Genomic DNA, 23,937 nt, shown 5'->3' on the forward strand with positions numbered 1-23,937 from the left:
TCAAAACCAGGTGTTTATAGCCAATCTTCGAACCGTAGCTGTTAACATAGCTTAAATTTGTGACATTCTATTGAGCATATCATCTTCATCCACCTTATCTTCTTTTTTTTTTTTCAGCCATAAGCACCGCAATAATTCCATCTAACCTTTCTATTTCTTCATCCTTTTTCCTTAACGAGCTTCTTGATAACTTAGCAACTTCAACTTTTCAATCTATAAAACAACCAATGAATAAAATCAACAAGTCAGAGTTAAAGAAAATACATAACGGGTCAAGCTGGTTGAGGAAGTAACAAATCCAATTGTAACTTGTAAGTTACATAACCGAAATCGATTCTTATTTAAAATGCCAAATTATCTTGATGGTGTTTTAAAGATATAACAAATATATCATGTACTAACCGATTCTTGGAATATTTCTCATCCATGAAAATATCTTGCGCGTGACCGACCGTTATTTGGTAATTGGATCGTCCTAAATAAAAGTCGCCTGCATCTAGTAATGAGAAATTTCGCTGCGAAAGTAACAACCTTTGGTGTTAAAAAACATAAGCCAAAAGAAACGTGTCCACTCGCCACAAAACACTAGCAAAAACAATTCAATAATAAAAAAATTATATATGCAAGGAAATAAATAGTGCTCGAGTTGCAAACATATAGTTGTCCATATATTGTTGGATTTCTAGATATGCAGAATGTTAATTTTAAAGAAACTTGAGTATGAGAAAAAAAGGAAATTTTGCTTTTCAACAAATTATAATGAATTTGAACATAGCTTTTTTTTTTATCGGCTACTGACTCCAACAGTCGAGAGGTCTTCGCACCCACATGTATCTGAGTGATACATCCATGGGTCCTTAGTCACCCTCGGGCGTGGCATCCGAAAGTGACCAGGCGCTCCCCGAGAAAATTTCCAGCCGACAGCCACATGACTGCCGTTGCGGCCTCCGCACTCTGCACCCAGACCGTATGCTGGCACCAGAGCCGGAGTAACCGCACTATAATAGAAAACTCGGGAGTGGCTTAGGATTCGAACCGGAGACCATTCGGTCCCAAGCCCTAACCATCACTGCCATGACCACTGGGCTGAAAGCCAGGGTCTGAATTTGAACATAGTTAAGTTAGAAGTTAACTATCTCATACAAAATATTCCGAATAAAAAGTGGCAAATTCACCCTTATAAACAAACACTTCCATTTGGAAAATGTGACATTATGTATAAATTATAATTCTTAAGTATACTAAATTACTAATTATTTAAATATTGATGTATTACCATTGGTGGGTCGGCTGTGGTGATGGTGGTGGTGGGCCGGCTATGGTGGTGGTGATGGTGGTAGGTCTGCTTTGGTGGTGGTGGTGGTGGGTCGGCTGTGGTGGTGGTGATGGTGGTAGGTCTGCTTTGGTGGTGGTGGTGGTGGGTCGGCTGGGGTGGTGGTGGTTGGTCGGCTATGGTGGTGGTGGTGGTGGGTCGGCTGGGGTGGTTGTGGTGGTGGTGGTGGGCCGGTTGTGGTGATGGTGGTGAGTCGGCTATGGTGGTAGTGGTGGGTCGGCTGGGGTGGTGGTGGTGGTGGGTCGGTTGTGGTAGTGGTGGGTCGGATGGGGTGATGGTGGTGGTGGGTCGGCTGTGGTGATGGTGGTGGTGGGCCGGCTATGGTGGTGGTGATGGTGGTAGGTCTGCTTTGGTGGTGGTGGTGGTGGGTCGGCTGTGGTGATGGTGATGAGTCGGCTATGGTGGTGGTGGTGGGTCGGCTGGGGTGGTGGTGGTGGTGGGTCGGTTGTGGTAGTGGTGGGTCGGATGGGGTGGTTGTGGTGGTGGTGGTGGGTCGGCTGGGGTGGTGATGGTAGTGGGTCGGCTATGGTGGTGGTGGTGGACCGGTTATGGTGGTGGTGGGCCGGTTATGGTGGTGGTGTTGGGCCGGCTGGGGTGGTTGTGGTGGTGGTGGGTCGACTATGGTGGTGGTGGTGGTCGACCGGCTATGGTGGTGGTGGTGGGCCGGCTAGGGTGGTTGTGGTTGTGGTGGGTCGGCTATGGTGGTGGTGGGTCGGCTATGTTGGTGGCAGTGGTGGTGGTGGTGTGTCGGCAGTGGTGGTGGTGGTGGGTCGGCTGTGGTGGTAGTGGTGGTGATGGTGGTGGGTCGGCTGTGGTGATGGTGGTGGGTCGACTATGGTGGTGGTGGTGGGTCGGCTATGGTGGTGGTGGTGGTGGGTCGGCTATGGTGGTGGTGGTGGGCCGGCTGGGGTGCTTGTGGTGGTGGTGGGTCTGCTAGGGTGGTGGTGGTGGGTCGGCTATGTTGGTGGCAGTGGTGGTTATGGTGTGTCGGCTGTGGTGGTGGTGGTGGTGGTGGTGGGTCGGTTGTGGAGGTGGTGGTGTGTCGGCTGTGGTGGTGATGGTGGTGGGTCGGCTGTGGTGGTGGTGGTGGTGTGTCGGCAGTGGTGGTGGTGGATCTGCTAGGGTGGTGGTGGTGGGTCGGCTATGTTGGTTGCAGTGGTGGTGATGGTGTGTCGGCTGTGGTGGTGGTGGGTCGGTTGTGGTGGTGGTGGTGTGTCGGCTGTGGTGGTGGTGGTGGTGATGGTGGTGGGTCGGCTGTGGTGGTGGTGGTGGTGGTGGTGATGGTGGTGGGTCGGCTGTGGTGATGGTGGTGGGTCGGCTGTGGTGGTGGTGGTGGGCCGGCTATGGTGGTGGTGGTGGGCCGGCTGGGGTGCTTGTGGTGGTGGTGAGTCTGCTAGGGTGGTGGTGGTGGGTTGGCTATGTTGGTGGCAGTGGTGGTGATGGTGTGTCGGCTGTGGTTGTGGTGGTGTGTCGGCTGTGGTGGTGGTGGTGGTGATGGTGGTGGGTCGGCTGTGGTGGTGGTGGTGGGTCGGTTGTGATGGGTTTTTTTTTTTTTCAATATAAAAAAACATGCATATTTTTTTATTAAAAATATACACAATTCATTTTATAAAAATATAAAGTTTTTATAATACTAACAAAATATTTTATAACAACATTTTATAAAAAAAAAAATTAATTTTTCTTAATATTTCACCACTTCCTCATACAAATACCCTATCAAAATAAAGTTACTTACACCCAATCATTGGTAATCATTGGCTGACACCCAATGATTGGCATTAGTTTGAGGTGTATTGGGCAATGAGATGCGTATATGGTTTAATGCTCCAACTACCACCTTTTTAATACACCGCTCATAGGGCAATGAAGGTTGTATAACTTTACTTTTTCTGACATAATTAATGCACTCAACCCCTATACAACCCTCATTGCCTTATATGGGGCTGCTAGGGGGGTGTGTCATTACTTTTAGGGGATGTACCAATACCCTCACCCTTTTGAAAACCTTTTAAATGTGAGTGATCCAATATTCTCTATATATGGAATGGAATAGTTGTAGAGTTGAATGACTCTCGAATACCAATAGGGTGGTGGCCCACTGACAAAAACAAAGCCTTTAAACACCTTGGGAGATGAAGGTCTAGGGTTCAAGTCCCACACACAAAACAAATAAAAGAAATTTGCCGTTATAAAAAAAAAGAATGACTCTGTCTTTTGCTTATAGAATCTTGTGAGCCAAATGTAAATGACGACTGACAATTTTATAACTGTGTTATCCACATTATTCTTGGACAGTGACATGTGAGGTGCAGATAGAAGAGGTTGTGGGAGAATGTGGTGGCGAATGAGGCGTTGTGTTATTTTCCCGAGCATGAACATGTTGATTGATGGTCTATAGAATATTATTAAGTATCGTTTCAAAGGCAAATTGGACTGTACTCTTAAGTTAAAATCTGAAGAATATGATTTTTGGACAAAACTCAACTCGTTGTCATGGTTGCTGCCACATCATTTTATGATACAATGGTATGTCTTTTCTCGTTCTAAGGAAAAAAAGTGTAAAATGTCCTGAAAATCTAATCATAAAGATGCAAGACACTGTTAAATATGATAGCAACAGTCAAAGGGGAGTATTATAAAGAATAAAACTATGTGACTTGATGCTTATCATATTCAATAGAACATTTCGCATGGACTTGATTATGAGGAAAGGTGTTTTTCACATATTCACACGAAATATCAAATCACACAAAAATTTCATATCACGTGAAATGTCAAGCACGCGAGAAGCTTAGGGTGTTAGAAGTGGTTAAACAGTTGAGAGTGGCAAACTAAAAAATCAACCAATGAGAGTGTGCCACGTCAATCATTGAAAAGTGTTTAAACTTTGGTGAAAAGTGTTGGCAATGGTTTGGTAAACTTTAAAAAAAAATAAAAATGTGTGATTGATTGAGAGATGGAATTGACCCCACCCACACACCCCTTCTCTCTCTCCTTCCTCCCCTCACTGCGTTGGCTTCCCCTCCCCGATCCAAGCGTTTGTCGGCAACGGCAAAGTGTAGGCGGCGGTGTTTGCTGCTCGGCAAAACCATTTACCGACCACTTTGCCGCTGCACTCCTAACACCCTTATCAAGTCACACGAAAAGATCAAGTCATGTGAAAAGGTTCTTGCGAAAAGCTACATGACGGACGTGAAAACTGAATTGCTTATGATTATATTAGTATAGACAAATAGGGGCACATTTGTAATATTATGCATCATGTATTAGGATTTAGGGACTACATGAAATGCCAAGCACACGAGAAGCTAAAGTCAATGCAGGAAGCTTAGCAAATGCTTCAATTGATACGCACCAGTCACACAATTTCATTTCTTACAAAAAGGATCAACTTGGGTAACAAATCTATGATACGGATATAAACAGTTTAAAATAAAACTTTACTTGTAGCTTGTAAAACAAACAAACGTGTAACTTATAAGCATTCAAAACGTGTAACTTGTAAACATTCAAAACATGTAAGTTCCCACTCATTAACATGTAAATTCACTCGTTAACATGTAAACTCACAAGCATGTAAACTGGTTACAGGTAAACTTAAACATGTAAACTCGTAAATAGGTAAACCCACAAACATAAATAAAAGCTATAAAACAATTTTGAAAATCTTTTTAACTTTCGAAACATATAGTTTAATAATAGAGATTTATGTGAAATAAAGAAAATAAGAAATAAGATCCTCAAAAGTCAAATAACATATGTAGAGAAAATAAATGTGGATTGTGGTAACCCAATAATATAGTTTTCCAATATTTGTTTCATGAAAACAACTATAGGTGGTTCATGTGTGTTGCTTATTCTAGTTCATTATTGGCGATTCATGGCTTCAGATTATGAATCAACTTTTTGACCACTAACGGGCTATTTGGAGCTTCTGAATGGTCATTAAGAGGCTACCTCTTAATGGAACCATTAAGAATTTAACAATGAGAAAATAGAAGAATCTGACATGTGATGATTTATCATTCAAAGGTTACCTCTTAACCATTCAGACTTAAGGTTACCTCTTATTCATTCAGAGGTTTTAAATCATTAAGAGGTAGCATCTGAATGGTCATTAAAAGGCTACCAAACATCCCCTAAGATTTAAAGATCAATTTTAGATACATTAAACTTTATTAGTTTTTTACCACAACTTTTTGTCCACTAAACTTTGTTAAAGCAAATAGGCCCTTTGTGCTTTGCAAATTCATTTAAGTTTTTTTTTTTAAACTTGTTTTTCCTTTTAATTTCCACACATTGTTTTGGCTTAAAAAAATAATCCCAACAGGTTAATTTTTTTTTTGGGCCGTAATGGTTTTGTTTTATTATCTAAAGGAGTTAATTGTTCGGATAGTTGTCATTTTTCATATTTAGTCATCAATTTTTTAAAATAACAAGTTTGCACTTTATGGTTTACTCACTTGTTACTCGGATAGTCTCTACACTGGATGTGAGTTAGTTTGTTAGGTTAAGTTGATGGCAAATGACCAAATTACCCTTTCTTATTAAAAAACATTAATAAAATTCAAATAAATCGTTTAAAACACGAAGTAGGCCCCACTTATATATTTAAAATTAAAAACTTATCCCTCACCCACCCATATCTTTCTCTAATTACTCTTTAACCCGGCCACCACCATTAAGGTTTTTCCGGCCACTACACCTTGCCGGCAACCACACACCACCACACCCCTCCACCTAGCCGGAGACCTCCTACCCATACTAAGCCGTACGAAACTTCTGACGTGAACCCAAACCACCCCATCATGTTATTCACAATTTATTCCGCTGAACATGGGCATTCTTCCGATGACATTCCATTGTCACGAAACCACTAACTGCTAACGCTAATCTTTATCTCCATTCTCTGACACCCTACCCCGCCCTCCGATAGCCCTGTTACCAACTGTTGTCGCTGTCAACCTGTTTTCCGGTGACCACATGGAACAACAACGTCGCAAAGAACCCCTTTTCTTGAAACCAACCTCCGACAACAACGTCAACTCTGAGACCAACCTCCAACAGCCGTCAAACTGTTTTACGGTCTCCAGATTCAAGCTGTGGTGTGCCGGCTGCCGGATCTTGTTAGCAATGGTGGTCGGCGCAAGGAGGGAGATGGTGGCAATTGGCGATGGTGAGAGTAAGGTTGAATGTCTTTAAATAGATGATTGTTAAGCGATCTTGATGTTCTATGGTGGGAATGGTAGTTGAAGAGGGTGGTGACATATGGTTGCAGGTGGTGGTTAAACTTTGGTGCTGACATACGGTTGCAGGATTGAAGAAGAGGGAAGGGTGGGGTGGGCTCCCAAGCCTCTTTTTAAATAACTTTTTATTATTATATAGGTGGGGCCCAATTGGATTTAATTAAATTTCTTTATTATTGCTTTAATTTCTATTTTTAATAGTAAGAGCATTTTTGTAATTTTACACACATTTAACTGAATAACTTAACTCCCAACCAGTGTAGGGACTATCCGAGTAAGAAATGAGCAAACCACAGGGAGCTATTGTGAAAAGTAGCGGACTAAAGGTGAAAAATGACAACCCACAAGGACGATCCGGGCAGTTAACTCTATCTAAAGTTATGAATGTTATCAACGACGTTTAAGCTTTGTTTTTCTTATATAAAATTATTTATGTAGACGTTTTGTGAAGACATTGAGTTTTTCGAGCGTACGACATCTAAAGTTACGAAGGGCAAAGGGAAGGACAAGGTAATCGATAGTCCAAATTTCATTTTCTTATATAAAGTTACATGTGTCGACGTTTCGACATTTTTTTACGGTTTCACGCTATCTCTTTCTTTTGGTATACATGAGTGTCGGTACCGTATTGATACAATAATGTAGCAAACTAGTACCAACTAAAATGCTATCTTTTTCTTATGAGAATTGCGGTGATATTGGTCACCGGACCAAAGAGTGCCAAGTGAACATGGCACAAGCCACCGACGAGGTGAACCAAGTGTATGGAGACCGAAACAATACGACATGAACTCCAACACTTATCACCCCAGTTTGAGGAACCATCCTAAATTTAGGTATGGTAATGCCTCAAACCAAATGAACCCCAACTTCCAATTGGGTAATCAAAGTGGGTCATCATATCAAAACCGACAAGGTGGTACCTAAGGGGGTTACCAATGCAACAATTACAACCAAGGAGGTGGTAACCAAGGGTATCAAACCTTGATAACAACTACGAACGGGGTTATAACCAAGGGGGTGATAGTAGCGGGTCAGTGAATAATCAAGGTGGTGGTGATGATTTAAGCGCGAAAATGGATGCGTGAATGAATATGATGAAAGAGTTGAAAAAGGACAATGAGGTGCGAGACAAGTCGCACAAGACTTTAGCATGGCATGTGGGTCAATTAGCCGAAGGTGTGGCCCAACTTAACGGAAGCAGAGGACGACTCCCGAGTGACACACGTGAGGTACCAATTAATAAAATTTCTTTACATAGTGGTTGAGTCGTAGATACCGGTGTCGAGTCGCCATCACCCTAGCTTGTTGAAGGGGTGGTGGAAGAGCGAGTGATGATGAGGTTGATGACAGTCAAATGGGTCAAAATAAAACTTTTGCTAAAGATGATAAAAATACCCCTATTGTGATCGTCCCCGTCCCAAAGGCTAAGGAAAAGGGTGTGGAGGGTAATACCGCACCTTATAGCGAAGCTTTGTTGGGACCATCTGATATGCGCAAAATGCAACATATAAATTATATCAAATAAGGTATAAAATCAAACCTTTTATGTACTAATGTTAGAAAAGTGCATTTCTTTGTATATTTTTTATTTTTAGGATTAAAAAAAGCTTAAATATACAAAAGCAACAAATTAACGGTAAAAACTAACATAAATACAAAAGAAGAGAAGTTAACATACCATGACTCCCCTCCAAGCTTCACCCCAAGACCAAAACGACAAATCAGAAGACAAGCACGGGGCCATGCCACCAATGCATGAGGTCGTGCCCCACTCCAGAGTCCATGAAGAACAAGACAAACAAAAGTAGACAAGAGACATGGTGCCGTGTCCTATGGACACGGGCCGTGGTCAACTCCCAGATATGCAAAATCTCCCAAAGTACAGCATGTACAAGACCACGGGGTCGTGCCTTCTAACACATAGGCCGTGTTTGCATACGGACTGACACAGCTCATTAAATGAAGACATCGAAGAAAAGGACATGGGGTCGTGCCCCTCGGGCATGGGGCCGTGCGAAGGGCCTGTTTCCAGCTATAAATAGAGGTGCTTGGTTCATTTGAAACTCGTCCTTTGGCAAACCACTTCTCTCACACCTGCCACCGCTCCATGACCATCATCCACAATATTCCTCCATCATCCATCTTTATAGTGTGTGTAGTAGTCTCGGGATCCAAGATTGATTGTAAGAGTTTACATCAAACAAAAGCCATGCTTGGCTAATCTCTTACATCTAATCTTTTATGTATTACTATTGATTTCCAAGCTTTGGTTAACTTTTTATTTGAGTATGGATTAATGACTTTAATAACTAGTTTTTTATATTAAAAGTGAACTTTATTCTACCTTCTCTTCATGTTTTGTTGATTCACTCATTCATGTTTTTACGGTCTATATAAAGTGCATTAACTGCCTAGAAGGGGTTAGAAGGGTGGTTTGGGTAAAGTTCTTGCCTCGTTCAGTGTATAGATCCTGCGAGGACTTGATTCAATCTTATTAGGACTTCTCTTGAGGCAGATAACATTAAATCAGGGGAAGTAAGAATGGCTTGAATCCCTATAAGTAAATTACTATTAAAACTTTAAACCAGCCTTGTGGGACTGTATCCCCATTGATTCAGACCAATATGCTCGAGGGTAGCGTTGCCTTCAAAAGAGGGACATACCATATTTTGCATTAAAAATTTACTTAATTATCTTCCAATATTTCGGCCTTGCGGGACTGTATCCCTGCTGACTCAAACCAATATGGCCAATAGTAGCATTGCCTCCACAAGAGGGACACACCACTATAGCTAAGATAATTTCTTAAAAAACCCAAAGTGCGAAAATCATCAAAGGATACATAAAAGAGGAGTCGGAACCAAGTGATTCTATCTTGTCTATTGTTTCTTTTTAGTATTTTAATTTCTTTTTAATTTTCAATTACAAACATTTTCTGTCTCAAAAATTTGGTTAGATTGTACGTTGACGATATTCCGGTATTAAAAGCTCTTATGTCCTTGGATGACCTCGGTATCTTACCATCACTATACTACGCCAACGATGGGTGCACTTGCAGTAACGTTTTGTAGAGAGTGATAGTGTTAGATCGTGTTTTATAAATTTAAAACTTAATAAAAGAGAAAAAGTGCTAAAAATATAAAAAAAATTATACCCACACTCCGACACGTCAAGTTTTTTGGCGCCGTTGCCGGAGACACACAGATTTAAGAAAGTCTAAAATCGACGGCCTAATCATTTTTTATTTTTCTTTTTAGGATTTTCTTTTTTTTTCCAGCATTTTTTCACTTTCTGCGGGTTCAGCACGGGCCGTGCCTGATTATACACAGGATCGTGCCTTACTCTAGTATAAAAAAAACTGTTTTCTGCCAGACAGAATGTCACACCCCGATATTTCCACATATTACCGGTGGGCCCGGTGGGGAGTATCATGACGTAGTTGATATCATCATTTTCAATACACACTATATAATAGCACAGCGGAAGGCTTGGTGAATAAACTATTACAAACCATAATGTCTGAGTGTTCAAGTAAATGAATATACAGACTGGAATGTAATAAGATCCACAGGCGGATCATAAAAAGTACAAAGAAACAAAATAACAGACTCCAGGTATCTACGGATTTGCAAGATCCTCTTAAGACACCTAATAGCTCCAGTCTATTACGAGAGGTACCTGTCAATCAGTCTTTAGAAAATACGTCAGTATAAACTGGTAAATACAATTAACTGACTCTTTTGAAAACATTTATGAAAATTAATTTAAGTGCACATGGCACAAATCTTTGATACCTTAGGACAATTCTTTAAAAATAATCTTGTATACAGATTTATATGTTTGTCATACAATTGGGGCCGGTTGGAAGCCGGTCGTGATTAACCGACTCACCACTTATAGAACCCACAAAAGAGTTACCCCCAACGTGTGGGTTTATATTTTAGCATTTGCATCTGTCAGGTGTATGCCTACACCCCGTGCAAAGGTCGTGGCCATTTTCAAATGAAATGAGCCGAGGATATCCAGGACACGGTCGAATTAACCCCCAATGCTTATGTTATCAAACAAAACAGATTAAAACGGGTTATGCAATTTATTAATCACAATCCGATTAAATGATTTCATACCCGACCAAGTGGTATGTATTATTATAATACCATATCCCAAGCCCGTATAAGGGAAAATAAGTTAAAAGTATTTACCTGAGCTAATGTGAAAGATAACTCAGCAGTATAATCCTAAAGCTTCTTGATAGTACCTTCTACTGGATGCTACTAATCTGTATGGAAGGTTTAATAACCTATTAGGATGCTAACGGGTCTTTAGCTAAGTCAAAGACTTAGACCGGCTAGCTAGGAAGAGACTTTACGGTTCTAAACGCTAGATTAAGCGGAGACCGGAATAGAATGTGGTTTAGACCCAACAAGCTTGGATACTTGTATAATATGGGTAAACTAAACACATTTTGGAAATTGAGGATTTAATGATAAGGTTTGACCCGTTTCGGCTATTATATGTAAACTAGTCACATAAGCCGATCCGAACACATATTTGCGTAACGGGTAACCAAATGAATCATATACAGGTCTTAATCGTTATTATGCTCAAAATATGTTAATACATCAGTAGGATGTTAACATATATGCCCAAAAAGTAATTTAAATCAAGTTAAGTCCCATAAGGGCATTTTGGTAATTTTAATGGTTATAAAAGAGTTTAAATACAAATATGAGTTTCAGGTCTGATATAATCAGTAAAAATATGTATTTTTATAAGTTATAACAGTAGGGTATTTTATATATGTGAAATTTATCTTTTATAACCAAACCATGCACCTTAGGGGCATTTTCGTAATTTCACATAAGCTTTAAAGGTCAAAATTTGAATTCTGAGTTTACAACTTAGGTTTACTGTTTAATTACATAAATTAACTTAAAACGTCAGTGGGTAATAAGTCTTATATGCCAAAAATAGTTTTAACTTATACTATGCGCTTAAAACGCTTAAAAGTCGGTTTTAAGTGATTTTCGGGTTAAAATAGGAAATCTGAGTTTTTGATCAGTTTATAAAGTTCAAAATATTTTATTTATCATATAAAGTCAGTAGCAAAAAGTTTGACATCAAAATGTTATGTAAAACTCTTTTTATGCATGAAAAGGGTAAAACCGACAATTACCGAATCAAGGCTATAACCCTATGTTATGCTCAGCCTAAAAATAAATAAAAATCTTTAAAAATCCCAAAATATTATTTTACATCAGTAGGTAAAAAGTTTGGTATCAAAAATTGGGTTTAGATAGGCTTTATGCTAATTACGCCATTTAATTAATAAAAAGCTTTCTAATTACGCTATTGAGCATAACTCCTAATCTAGAGCTCAAACTGATGTCAAATTTTCGGGACAAATCTAAGTATCAGTAGCAAAGGTGTTTGTCCATTAATATTGCTAAAAATCTCACTTATGTGTAAAAAGGGCGCTTATGGCATTTTTAAGCATATTAACGATCAAGTGCATATAATTCAAACCACTAAGCACCATGCAATATAAGTCCAGAGGATTATACTACTAAGTAATGTAGTCCTAATGGAAGCTTAAAACATGGGAAAATTAAGCTTAAACGGGTCAGAACTAAAAGTCAAAGCAAAAGTCAAGCTTTTGCGACTTTTGGTTATAAATTGACCTTAGACTATTAATTGCCAGATTAGGACAGATAAAACATGTTCTAATATTATTTACCAAGTCATTAGAATGTTAAAATATAATTTAGAACTTCTGTTTTACTAATTTAAATCATTCTGCAGTTTGACTTTTTGTCAAACTAGTTTGACCCGACAATTAACTGGTCAAACGAGATAATTAGGGGGGTGCCCTTTTAAGGGTTAATCACCTACCTTAATATGGTTCTATAACCACTTTCCTTTTGATCAGTGGTTAGACCATATGTAATTAAACTGAAAGTCAAACATAATTTACGATAAGTTTGAATTTTCGGTAATTAAGCTAATTAAAACGACTAAGCAAGTAATTAGAAGCTTACTAATGGTCCTAGCTGTCTTTTTTACACTTGGAATCTTCTCCTAATTGATTGTAGCTCCAGAAGTGAGTGTTTGAGAGTTGTTTGCAAGAAGTGAGTTCATGAAACATGAACTAATGGCCCTTATATACAAAAATCCCACTTCATGGATTGATTGCAGCTATTAAGGAAGGCCCTAGGATCACCCCAGGTGTCCTAGTGGTTTATTATGACCGACTTACAGCCCCTAGAATCGTTACAAACAAGGTTAAGGCGGTGTAACTGATCAAACCTGCACCTGTCCTAAGAATTCTGCGCTGGGCACTTTTAGGCGGCCCGCGTAAGATCATAAAGGATCTTATGCGGCCCGCGTAGACCTGTTTCACAGGTTGAAACAATTTGAAACTTGGCAGCTTTAGTCCCTAGCCATTTAAAACCCTTTTTAACCTTATTGTTGACACATAAGGCCCTTGTAGTTAGTTTCTAGAGGCTCAGGGATGTATAAACAAACTTCGTTAGGCTCGGGTTCGTTAAATATCACTACAAATACAAGTTTCGTCAAGTTGACACTTATAGCCCAAAGTCTTGAAAACATGCTTAACGATCTCGAAACCACGTGAAATTTTTAACACTTATTCTCGAGAGTATATTTGAATATTTCGAAGCCTCGGATTCGTTAAAAGGTCACTCAGATGTCAGAATTAACATGTTGACACGTTTAACCCTTGTAGTTTTATATTCTTCCGATTATTTTCACAAACGGCTTCTTATATCCAATCAATCACTCGTTTAAGAATATTTTCTTCACGTATGGTCATTCAGAGGCACTAGTTTGGCATGTTGACACTTTTAGTCCCTTCGCATACATATTTTCACTGTTTGTCAACTTTAGTCCTTCAAACTCAATCTTTCACATATTTAGAGTTTAGGACACGTGTCTATACATAATTGGACACGTTTTTACGTGGTGTTACATCCTCACCCCCTTAAAAGAAATCTCGACCCCGAGATTTACTGGAATAAGTGAGGGTACTTCTGTCTCATAGGGGACTCGACTTCCCACGTAAATTCGGGACTTCTGCGAGCATCCCATTTGACCTTTACTATAGGCACATGCTTTCTTTGGAGCTTTTTAACCTGTCGATCCTCGATCAATATAGGTCTTTCAACAAATCTGAAGCTTTCATTAATCTGCACGTCTTTATGAGACATAGCTAGCGATTCATCAGGTAGGCATTTCTTGAGATTACAAATGTGGAACACATTATGTATTCCACTTAGCTCCCCAGGCAAGTTTAGCTTATAAGCTACACTGCTGACACATTCGATAATCTCAAATGGTCCAATATACCTAGGGCTTAACTTGCCCTTCTTACCAAAACGCATCACACCTTTCCAAGGTGATACTTTCAGTAAAACTTTATCGCCAACCTCAAACTTTAGAGGTTTTCGCCTCTTATCAGCATAACTTTTCTGCCTATCCCTGGCAGCTTTCAGGCGATCACGAATATGGACAATCTTGTCCGTTGTTTCAAGGACTATATCAGGTCCTGATAACTGAGCTTCTCCTACTTCTGCCTAATAGACAGGCGTTCTGCATTTCCTACCATATAATGCCTCAAAAGGCGCAGCCTGAATGCTTGTATGGTAGCTATTGTTATAAGAGAACTCGATTAATGGCAAGTGGTCAATCCAACTACCACCTAAATCAATAACGTATGCACGAAGCATGTCTTCCAAAGTTTGGATTGTACGCTCACTCTGTCCATCAGTCTGAGGGTGGTAAGCAGTACTAAAATTCAAACGTGTGCCCAAAGATTGTTGGAAAATTTTCCAAAAGTGTGAGGTGTATCTAGTATCTCTATCAGAGATAATAGACACCGGGACTCTGTGAAGAGATACAATCTTATCCACATACCATTGGGCTAACTTGTCGGAGCTATGAGTCTCCTTGATGGGTAAGAAATGTGCTGATTTAGTCAGTCTATTGACTATCACCTATATGGTATCATTTCCATGCCTTGTTTTAGGTAACTTGGTTATGAAATCCATGGTTACCATCTCCCATTTCCACGTAGGGAGTTCTGGTTGTTGAAGCAGACCTGATGGCTTTTGATGTTCAGCTTTAATCTGAGCACAGGTCAGGAACTTAGCTACATGTGTGGCAATAGATTTCTTCAAACCTATCCACCAATAATTAGCCTTCAAATCCTGATACATTTTGTCACCTCCAGGGTGAACTGAATACTTGGAGTTATGAGCTTCCTGGAGAATCACATCTCGAAGTCCTCCATGAATAGGAACCCAAATTCTTCCATTCATTATGAGGATTCCATCCTTTCCAGGAGCTAACTGTTCTACAGTTACACCTAACTTTTCATTTGGAAGATTGGCTTCCAAAACAACATCTTTTTGTGCAGCTAATAGCCTTTCATTCAGACTATTCTTCAGCTCAATGCTCTTGGCATTGATCCTGATTGGTTTAACTCTTTCCTTTCGGCTTAAAGCATCAGCGACCACGTTCGCTTTACCTGGATGGTAGCGTATCTCGCAATCATAGTCATTCAGAGTTTCCATCCAACAGCGTTGTCTCATATTGAGTTCCTTTTGATTGAATAAGTGTTGGAGACTTTTGTGATCCGAATAGATCACACATTTAGTTCCATATAAGTAATATCTCCATAACTTTAACGCCAATACAACGGCACCCAATTCTAAATCATGGGTGGTGTAATTACTTTCATGCACTTTTAGCTGTCGTGATGCATAAGCAATCACCTTGCCACGCTGCATAAGTACACATCCCATGCCGGTGTGTGAAGCATCACAATATACAACAAACTCTTCAATTCCTTTGGGTAAAGTCAACACCGGAGCATTGCTCAATTTTTGCTTAAGAATCTCAAAAGATTCTTGTTGCTTTGGACCCCAATCAAATTTCACATTTTTACGGGTCAAAGAAGTTAATGGTGCAGCTATTCTCTAGAAATTCTCAATGAATCTTCTATAATATCCAGCTAAACCCAGAAAGCTGCGAATTTCTGTAGGCGTCTTCGGTGCTTCCCAATTCATAATGGCTTCTATCTTGGCGGGATCAACCTGGATACCACGTTCACTAACAACATGTCCAAGAAATTGGACTTCGCGAAGCCAGAACTCGCATTTGGAGAATTTAGCATACAACTTCTCATGTTGAAGCAATCCTAAGATACATCGAAGGTACTTCTCATGATCAACTTGGCTACGAGAGTAGATAAGTATGTCGTCTATAAAGACAATGACAAACTTATCTAAGTATGGTTTGCAGACTCTATTCATGAGGTCCATGAATGCTGCAGGCGCATTAGTGAGCCCAAAAGGCATCACTAAAAACTCAAAATGTCCATACCTCGTTCTGAATGCTGTCTTGGGTACGTCTTCAGTTCTAACTTTGAGTTGATGATACCCAGATCTCAAATCAATCTTCGAGAAATAGCTCGCCCCTTGGAGTTGATCGAATAAATCATCGATCATGGGCAAAGGATAACGATTCTTGATCGTTACCTTATTCAATTCACGGTAATCAATGCATAAACGCATTGATCCGTCCTTCTTTTTCACGAACATTATTTGTCACACCCTGGCTTTGCGAAAGTGTGGGTTTATTTGGTGTGACTTCTTAATACCATAGCTTAATCACAACAAAGCTATATGATGTAAAACCATGATGATCATCCATTAATTTAAGTTTTAAAAACAAAATACGACAACATTGTTTTAAGAGTTGACACATGCAGTGGGATTACAACAAAACATAATAAAAACATTGTTCATAAGACACAACCATAAAACACGAAACAAACACAGTTTAAGTCTTGTGACTCGTCCAGGCAAAAGTCACAATCCCTAAACTTGGATGACATCACTTCTCCTACGCAGCATGAAGACATAGCATACCTTGCCAGATCCCTAATTCCCTGAAATACATGTAATTTGAAAAAAAAAAAAATCAACAAAAGTTGAGCGAGTTCATGTAAAAGTGAGTATGTAAAAACCTTAGTAACATGTTTGTATGTATGAAAATCTCTGGTATGTAGCAAATAAGGAAAAAGAGATCACCATTGGGTTGCAAAGCCAATGATATGTGTGAAGTGCTGTAGGAAGACTCAAACCTAGCAGATTTTTGCGTCGGGCTCAAAGTCACCCCAAGGTCCGTACAGTGGGCCTGGAGTTGGGCTCGCTACACCCAGATAGATCTACCGCTACTGACCCTCGGTCCTACTATGAGGATTAATGGCCTCAAGTTCCCGCCTACCCACTCACATGATCTAAGTACTAACCCTCCTTAGGCTAACCATACCATGTATAAAAGTATCCGTAATTACTGTAACAGGTATTCCACCCCCGAAGTATAAAAACTGAAAACAGTTAAGAGAAAAGGGGGAGATAAACTCACAGAAATGCGTCTCGAAATAGTCCGTCCCAAAATAACCTGTGTCACACCCTGGCTTTGCGGAAGCGTGGGTTAATTGGTGTGACTTCTTAATACCATAGCTTAATCAAAACAAAGCTATATGAAAGTAAAACCATGCAGAATCATCCATTAAAGTCTTAAAAACAAAAGTAACAACATTGTCTCAAAGTGTTGACACATGCAACAGAAATTACAACCTACCAAATGAAATCATTGTTCTTAAGACGCAACCACAACATGAAATAAAACACCGTTTAAGACTTGCGACTCGTCCAGGTAAAAGTCGCAATCCCTAAACGTGGATGATCCCGTAACTCTAATGCAGCGTAGCATACCGTGCCAGATCCTTAGTTCCCTGAAATACATGTAAGTTGGAAAAATCAACAAAAATGTTGAGCGAGTTCATGTGTAGTGAGTAATAAAACCTTTGTAAGTATAAAAACTCTGGTATGTAGCAAATAAGGAAATAAAGAGATCACCAATGGTTTGCAAGGCCATTGATATGTGTGAAGTGCAGTAGGAAGACTCAAACCTAGCAGATTTTTGCGTCGGGCACAAAGTCACCCCGAGGTCCGTACTGTTGGGCCTGGGGCTGGGCTCGCTACACCCAGATAGATCTACCGCTACTGTCCCTCGGTCGTTCACTGAGGATTAATGGCCTTCAGTTCCCGCCTACTCACTCACATGATCTAAGTAGTAACCCTCCTTACGCTAATCATACCATGTGTAGAAGTACTCGTAATCATAGTAACATGTATTTCACCCCCGCAGCTTAGAAAACTGAAAACAGTTAAGAGAAGAAGGGGGACATGAACTCACCGAAGTGCGTCTCTAAAAAGTAACTCCCTGTCAACCTGCTGTGCGACGACCTACACGTACTAACTTCTATTAGACAGACGGCCGTGCCTTAGCTTAAGGTTTAATGTCTTAGGGAAATAGTTAGGCAACTATTTCGTAATTACACTTCGCAATTATTTGGTAAATATATTCCTTCCCAAAGATGGGGGTTTTAATACATGTGCGTTCGTATAACTTCGAAATATATTATTAAGTCTCACTTAAAATATATTTTAATTCTAACTCCAAAATATAAATATTTTTCCCAAAAATATTATATTTTATTTCACATAATTTTCCAAAATAATATCCTTGTCAAAATACACATTTATGAGTATTTTCTGAAAATACGTAAGTTACGTTGTAAGGTTCGGGTGGTATTAATAATACCGGTATAACATAAATATTTATTGTGAAGGCGTTCGTATTATTTTGGAGCCGTTAATAGTGAGTAATGTAATATTATTTTTACCCTAAAAATAATATTTGTATAGTTCACAAAATAATCATAAAAATCTCACAAGTGTTGTTATGAAAAATATATACTAAATATATATTTTAGACAAGTTTTATTTTGTGAAAATCCCACCTCCGACACTTGGAAGTTTCGTAATAAAAATCGTGGCGAAAGTTATTTGGGAAAACAAGTTAAAAATATATCCATAACACTTGTGATAAAAATATTTACATGTGTTAGATTTTTGGAAAAATTTCGCCAGAGTTTCCTCTGTAACTGGAGGTGGCCACGCTTTCTAGCGTAACATTTTCTTTTAAAAATTAAATTCAACAATGTTCCCAACATCAATAAACAATGTTTCATCATCAAAATAGCCAAAATAGATATAAATCGCAAAACACATGAACTTGTGGGTTATGTAAAAGTGCGTAGTAACTTTCCCTTATTTTTTATAGATCTTTCTATAAATAAAATCGGTTTCTTGAGAATCTTGTTTTTAAAGAAGATGCATCTTTTCAACTTCTTGTCAAAAATTACAAAAATAATTCTTTGTTAAAACTTTTTGTTACACAAGTGTCTACACACTTGTGTGTTCATAAAAACACCTTTAGTTTATGAAAGATCCGGCTTTAAAAATATGATTTCATCTTACACTTGGTTCTTCGAAAATACCACTTGTAGACCTTTAGTAGAGTTTAGAACTCTTTTTTTAGAAAAGAATCACTTTTACACAAGTTCATGGTTATAAGTAGTAGTGTTCTTCATCTAACCACTTTCACACTTAAACATACACTAGGTCATGTTCCATAAACATGACTTAGCCGGGTTAGATGACGACCCGAACTACTACTAGCATAAAACAACACTAAATAATCATAACAAAACTAGTTTCACAAGTTTTACACTAATATTCATCCATTAACCACTTTGTTCATCATTTTAGTAGACTTTTAGTTGGTGATCTTTAGTGTTCATAATTTTCAACCAACAAAACTCTTATTAACCACTTTAGAATAGATCAAGAAGGCGTTTAGAGTCACTTACTACTAGCTCGAGGCTAGGGAAGAAACTAGGCGAAAAACGAGTGGTTAATAGCAACGTAGTGAGGTCCTTGTGTTCCCGAGTGCACCGAGCTTCCTTATGCATGATCCTTCACACTTGTATGAGATTGGAATAGCTTGAATGAAATCGAAAAGTGATGAATGTGGGTGTGTGGTTCTCGGCCGATCCAAGCAAGAGAGGGAGAGAGAGAGTTGATGTTCTAAGTGTGGTTGTGAAATGTTAAGGAATCCATGAGGCATATTTATAAACCATTTTATCTAATTAACCAAGGGATTGTGTGTCATCTTGATATAAGGTATATGGATTAAAATAATCATTCAAGGACAATTGGTGTCTCCCATATGGTGACCGAACTCGTTGGGGGGGGGGGGTTAACATGGGTGATTTCTAACTAATTGGTTAAGGTTTAGTTAAGATAGTTAGGAGGTTAATTTAGTTGTTGGTGTGTGGTGTTTTGTAATGGGTGTTAGGGTATTCGGGGACCCTAACTAGCTCAGAAAAAAGAAAACAGTGTCAATGACAATATTTTTATGTTCCGGGTAAAGTCTGGTTGTTCGGTTGGATACTTATCCGTTAAAGTGCTTAACAAGCATTTAGAGTGTCGTTATTATTATTTTTAGTGACACGAAGAATTCCCGACACTTTGGAAAGTGTCTAGTATTATTTTCCCATGTTTTTGCACTTTACGAGTTAGCTAAAAAGCTGAATTTTATATTAAAGTGCAGGATTTGTGTTTAAATCATATTTTGGCACATCCGGTCACTATAACTATCACCTAGTGACGCAGTTCTACAACCCTCATTTCCCTACACTCTCTACTAGCGTAGTAAACTATCCCGGCTCATACAGGCCTTAGAGGCAGTGTCTGCCTGGTGCTGGCTATGTCAGCACGTTCAACGGGTTATCCGTTCATTGTGCTACTATGCTTTTGTGCATCAAGTTTGTCACTAAAGTTCTGTGCAAATAAATGGAGTGACAGTTAATAAAGTATGATGCAAGTATGTGTATTTATCAGAATTCAAGTAGCAGTTTATTCACAACTGTAAGTAAGCACAGGAATTAAGCAGTAATCAAATAGTAATTAGTTCGTACGGATACCTGATTTGGTGAGGGTTGTCACAACCTGCTGCGTGACGACCTACACGTACTAATTTCTATTAGACGGACGGCCGTGCCTTGGCTTAAGGATTAATGTTTTTGGGAAATAGTTAGGCAACTATTTCGTATTTACACTTCTTAATTATTTAGTAAATATATTCCTTCCCAAGGATGGGGGTATTAATACATGTGTATTTTTATAATTCCGAATATATATTTTTAAGTCTCACTTGAAAAATATATTTTTAATTACTTTGTCTAAAATGTTTTAATTTCCAAAAATATATATATTTTTCCCAAAAATATTATATTTTATTCCATAAGTTTTCCCAAAATAATATTTCACCAAAAATATTCTAATAAGAGTATTTTTCCGAAAAATAAATAAGTTACATTTTTAAAGTTCGCATTTTATTATGATACTTATATAACTTACATATTTATTTTTGTGAGAGCGTTGATATTATTTTGGAAATCGTATTTTCATGATATTCCAAGTAATATTATTTTTACCCTAAAAATAATATATCTAGTTCACAAAATAATCACATAGTCACACAAGCGTTTTATTATGAAATATATATTCTAAATATATATTTAACAAGTTTTATTTACGAAAATCCACCTCCGAATACTTGGTTATTTTGTAATAAAAATCATGGCGAAGTTTATTTTGAAAACCAAGTCAAAAACACATTTATAAACATTTGTTACAAAAATATTTCTAAGCGTTATATTTCTAGAAAAAATTCTCCAGAGTTTCCTCTGTAACTGGAGGTGGCCACGCTTATAAGCGTATCATTTTCTTTTCAAAAATTCAATCAAGCAATTTAACAATCATCAATATACAATATTTAAACATCGAACTTGACAAAACAAGCCTAAATCACAAACTCATGAACTTGGAAGTTTTGTAAAAATATGTAGTAAGTTTCTAGCGTATTTAGTAGGTTTCGTTATCTTTAAAAATAAAATTAGTTTCTTAAAAACTTTATCTTGCGTTGGACTTTTCTTTAAATTTGATACATGAAATGTATCGTGAACACCATTCAGTTCGACAGGTAAGTCCAGTTTGTATGCTACTAACCCAATCCTTTCTAGAATTTTGAATGGACCAATATAGCGAGGATTCAACTTTCCACGCTTCCTGAAGCGTGCCACACCCTTCCAGGGTGATACTTTCAACAAAACCATATCACCTACCTCAAACTCTAGAGGTTTCCTTCTTCGGTCCGCATAACATTTCTGACGATCGCGAGCCGCCTTGATGCGATCTCGGATCTGTGCAATCTTATCTTTGGTTTCCTGGACCACATCAGGACCCACCAATTGTCTATCACCTGCATCAGACCAAAAAAGCGGTGATCTGCACTTGCGGCCATATAGAGCTTCAAATGGCGCGGCACCAATACTGGTGTGGTAGCTGTTGTTATATGAGAATTCGACCAATGGTAAATGTTTATCCCAGCTACCGCCCAAATCCATAACACATGCTCTCAGCTTATCCTCCAATGTTTGTATCGTCCGTTCGCTTTGTCCGTCGGTCTGTGGGTGAAACGCAGTGCTCAGATTCAATTGCGAGCCAAAAGCTTCTTGGAAGGATTGCCATATCCTTGACACGAACCTTCCGTCTCTATCAGAGATGATCGAGAGAGGCACTCCATGGCGTGCAACGATTTCTCTCATGTAAATTTCAGCCCACTTGCTCGTATTATCTTTCTCTCTGATAGGTAAGAAATGTGCAGACTTCGTTAATCGGTCCACTATTACCCAAATAGTGTCATGGCCTCTTGGCGTTCTTGGCAACTTCGTTATAAAATCCATTGAAATTTGTTCCCATTTCCACTTGGGAATCTCAGGTTGTTGCAGAAGTCCTGAAGGCTTCTGGTATTCAGCTTTCACCTTAGCACACGTCAAACACTTGCTCACATAGACAACAACGTCGCCTTTCATCCTAGGCCACCAATAGTAATCTTTAAGATCTTGGTACATCTTATCCGCTCCTGGATGGATAGAGTACCGTGATTTGTGTGCCTCATCAAAAATAACTTTCCTCAAACCACCAAAACAGAGGAACCCAAATCCTTTTCTCAAAACATAACGTTCCTTCCTCGTTTGGTATTAACTGCTTCTCCATCCCACAGAGATATTCTGCTTCAATATTTCTTTCCTTAAGAGCCTCTTTTTGCGCGGCACGAATGCGCAGAGAAAGATCTGTTTGGATAATCATTTCTAAAGCCCTAACCCTAATGGGCTTGATCCTTTCTTTTCGACTTAGGGCATCGATGACCACATTCGCCTACCCTGGATGATACTTTATCTCGTAGTCGTAATCGTTCAGCAACTCGACCCAACGTCTTTGTCTCATATTCAGCTCTTTCTGGTCGAATATGTGCTGCAGGCTTTTATGATCTGTAAAAATTGTACATTTCGTACCATATAGGTAGTGTCTCCAGATCTTTAATGCAAATATCACTGCACCTAGCTCCAAATCATGTGTGGTATAGTTCTTTTCATGTACCTTCAGCTGGCGTGATGCGTAAGCTATAACCTTCTGGCGTTGCATCAACATGCAACCCAAACCTTGACGCGAAGCGTCACAATATACCACAAACTCATCTGTACCCTCTGGTAGTGCTAAGATTGGCGCATTGCAGAGCTTGTCTTTCAACAGCTGAAACGTTTCTTCCTGTTTGATTCCCCAATCAAACTTCTTATCTTTTTGCGTGAGGAGTGTTAGTGGTTGAGTGATTTTTGAAAAATCCTCAATGAACCTTCGATAGTAGCCAGCCAAACCTAGGAACTGACGAATCTCGGTTGGCGTCTTTGGGGTCTCCCAATTTTTGATCGCTTCAATCTTTGTGGGGTCCACATGAATCCCATTTCCATTCACCACATGTCCAAGGAATTGGACTTCACGTAGCCAAAACTCGCACTTAGAGAACTTGGCATACAACTGTTCCCTTTTTAGCAACTCCAAAATAGCTCTTAAATGTTGTTCGTGCTCAGCCTTTGTCTTTGAATAAATCAAAATGTCGTCGATAAACACAATCACGAACATATCCAAGCACGACTTGCAAACTCTGTTCATTAGGTCCATAAAGACAGCAGGTGCGTTTGTCAACCCAAACGGCATAACTAGGAACTCGTAGTGTCCATAGCGAGTTCTGAAGGCTGTCTTCGGGATACTCTCTTCTTGTATCCTTAGCTGATGGTATCCAGATCGCAAATCAATCTTTAAGTAAAAGCTTGAACTTTGGAGCTGATCGAATAAGTCATCGATCCTTGGCAGGGGATACCTATTCTTGACGGTCAACTTATTCAACTCCCAGTAGTCAATGCACATACGGAAACTACCGTCTTTCTTTTTGACAAACAGGACCGGAGCTCCCCAAGGTGAGAAGCTTGGTCGGATGAATCCTTTGTCAAGT

This window comes from Helianthus annuus, chromosome 17 (assembly GCF_002127325.2).
Source record: "Helianthus annuus cultivar XRQ/B chromosome 17, HanXRQr2.0-SUNRISE, whole genome shotgun sequence".
NCBI classification, from domain to species: Eukaryota; Viridiplantae; Streptophyta; class Magnoliopsida; order Asterales; family Asteraceae; genus Helianthus; species Helianthus annuus.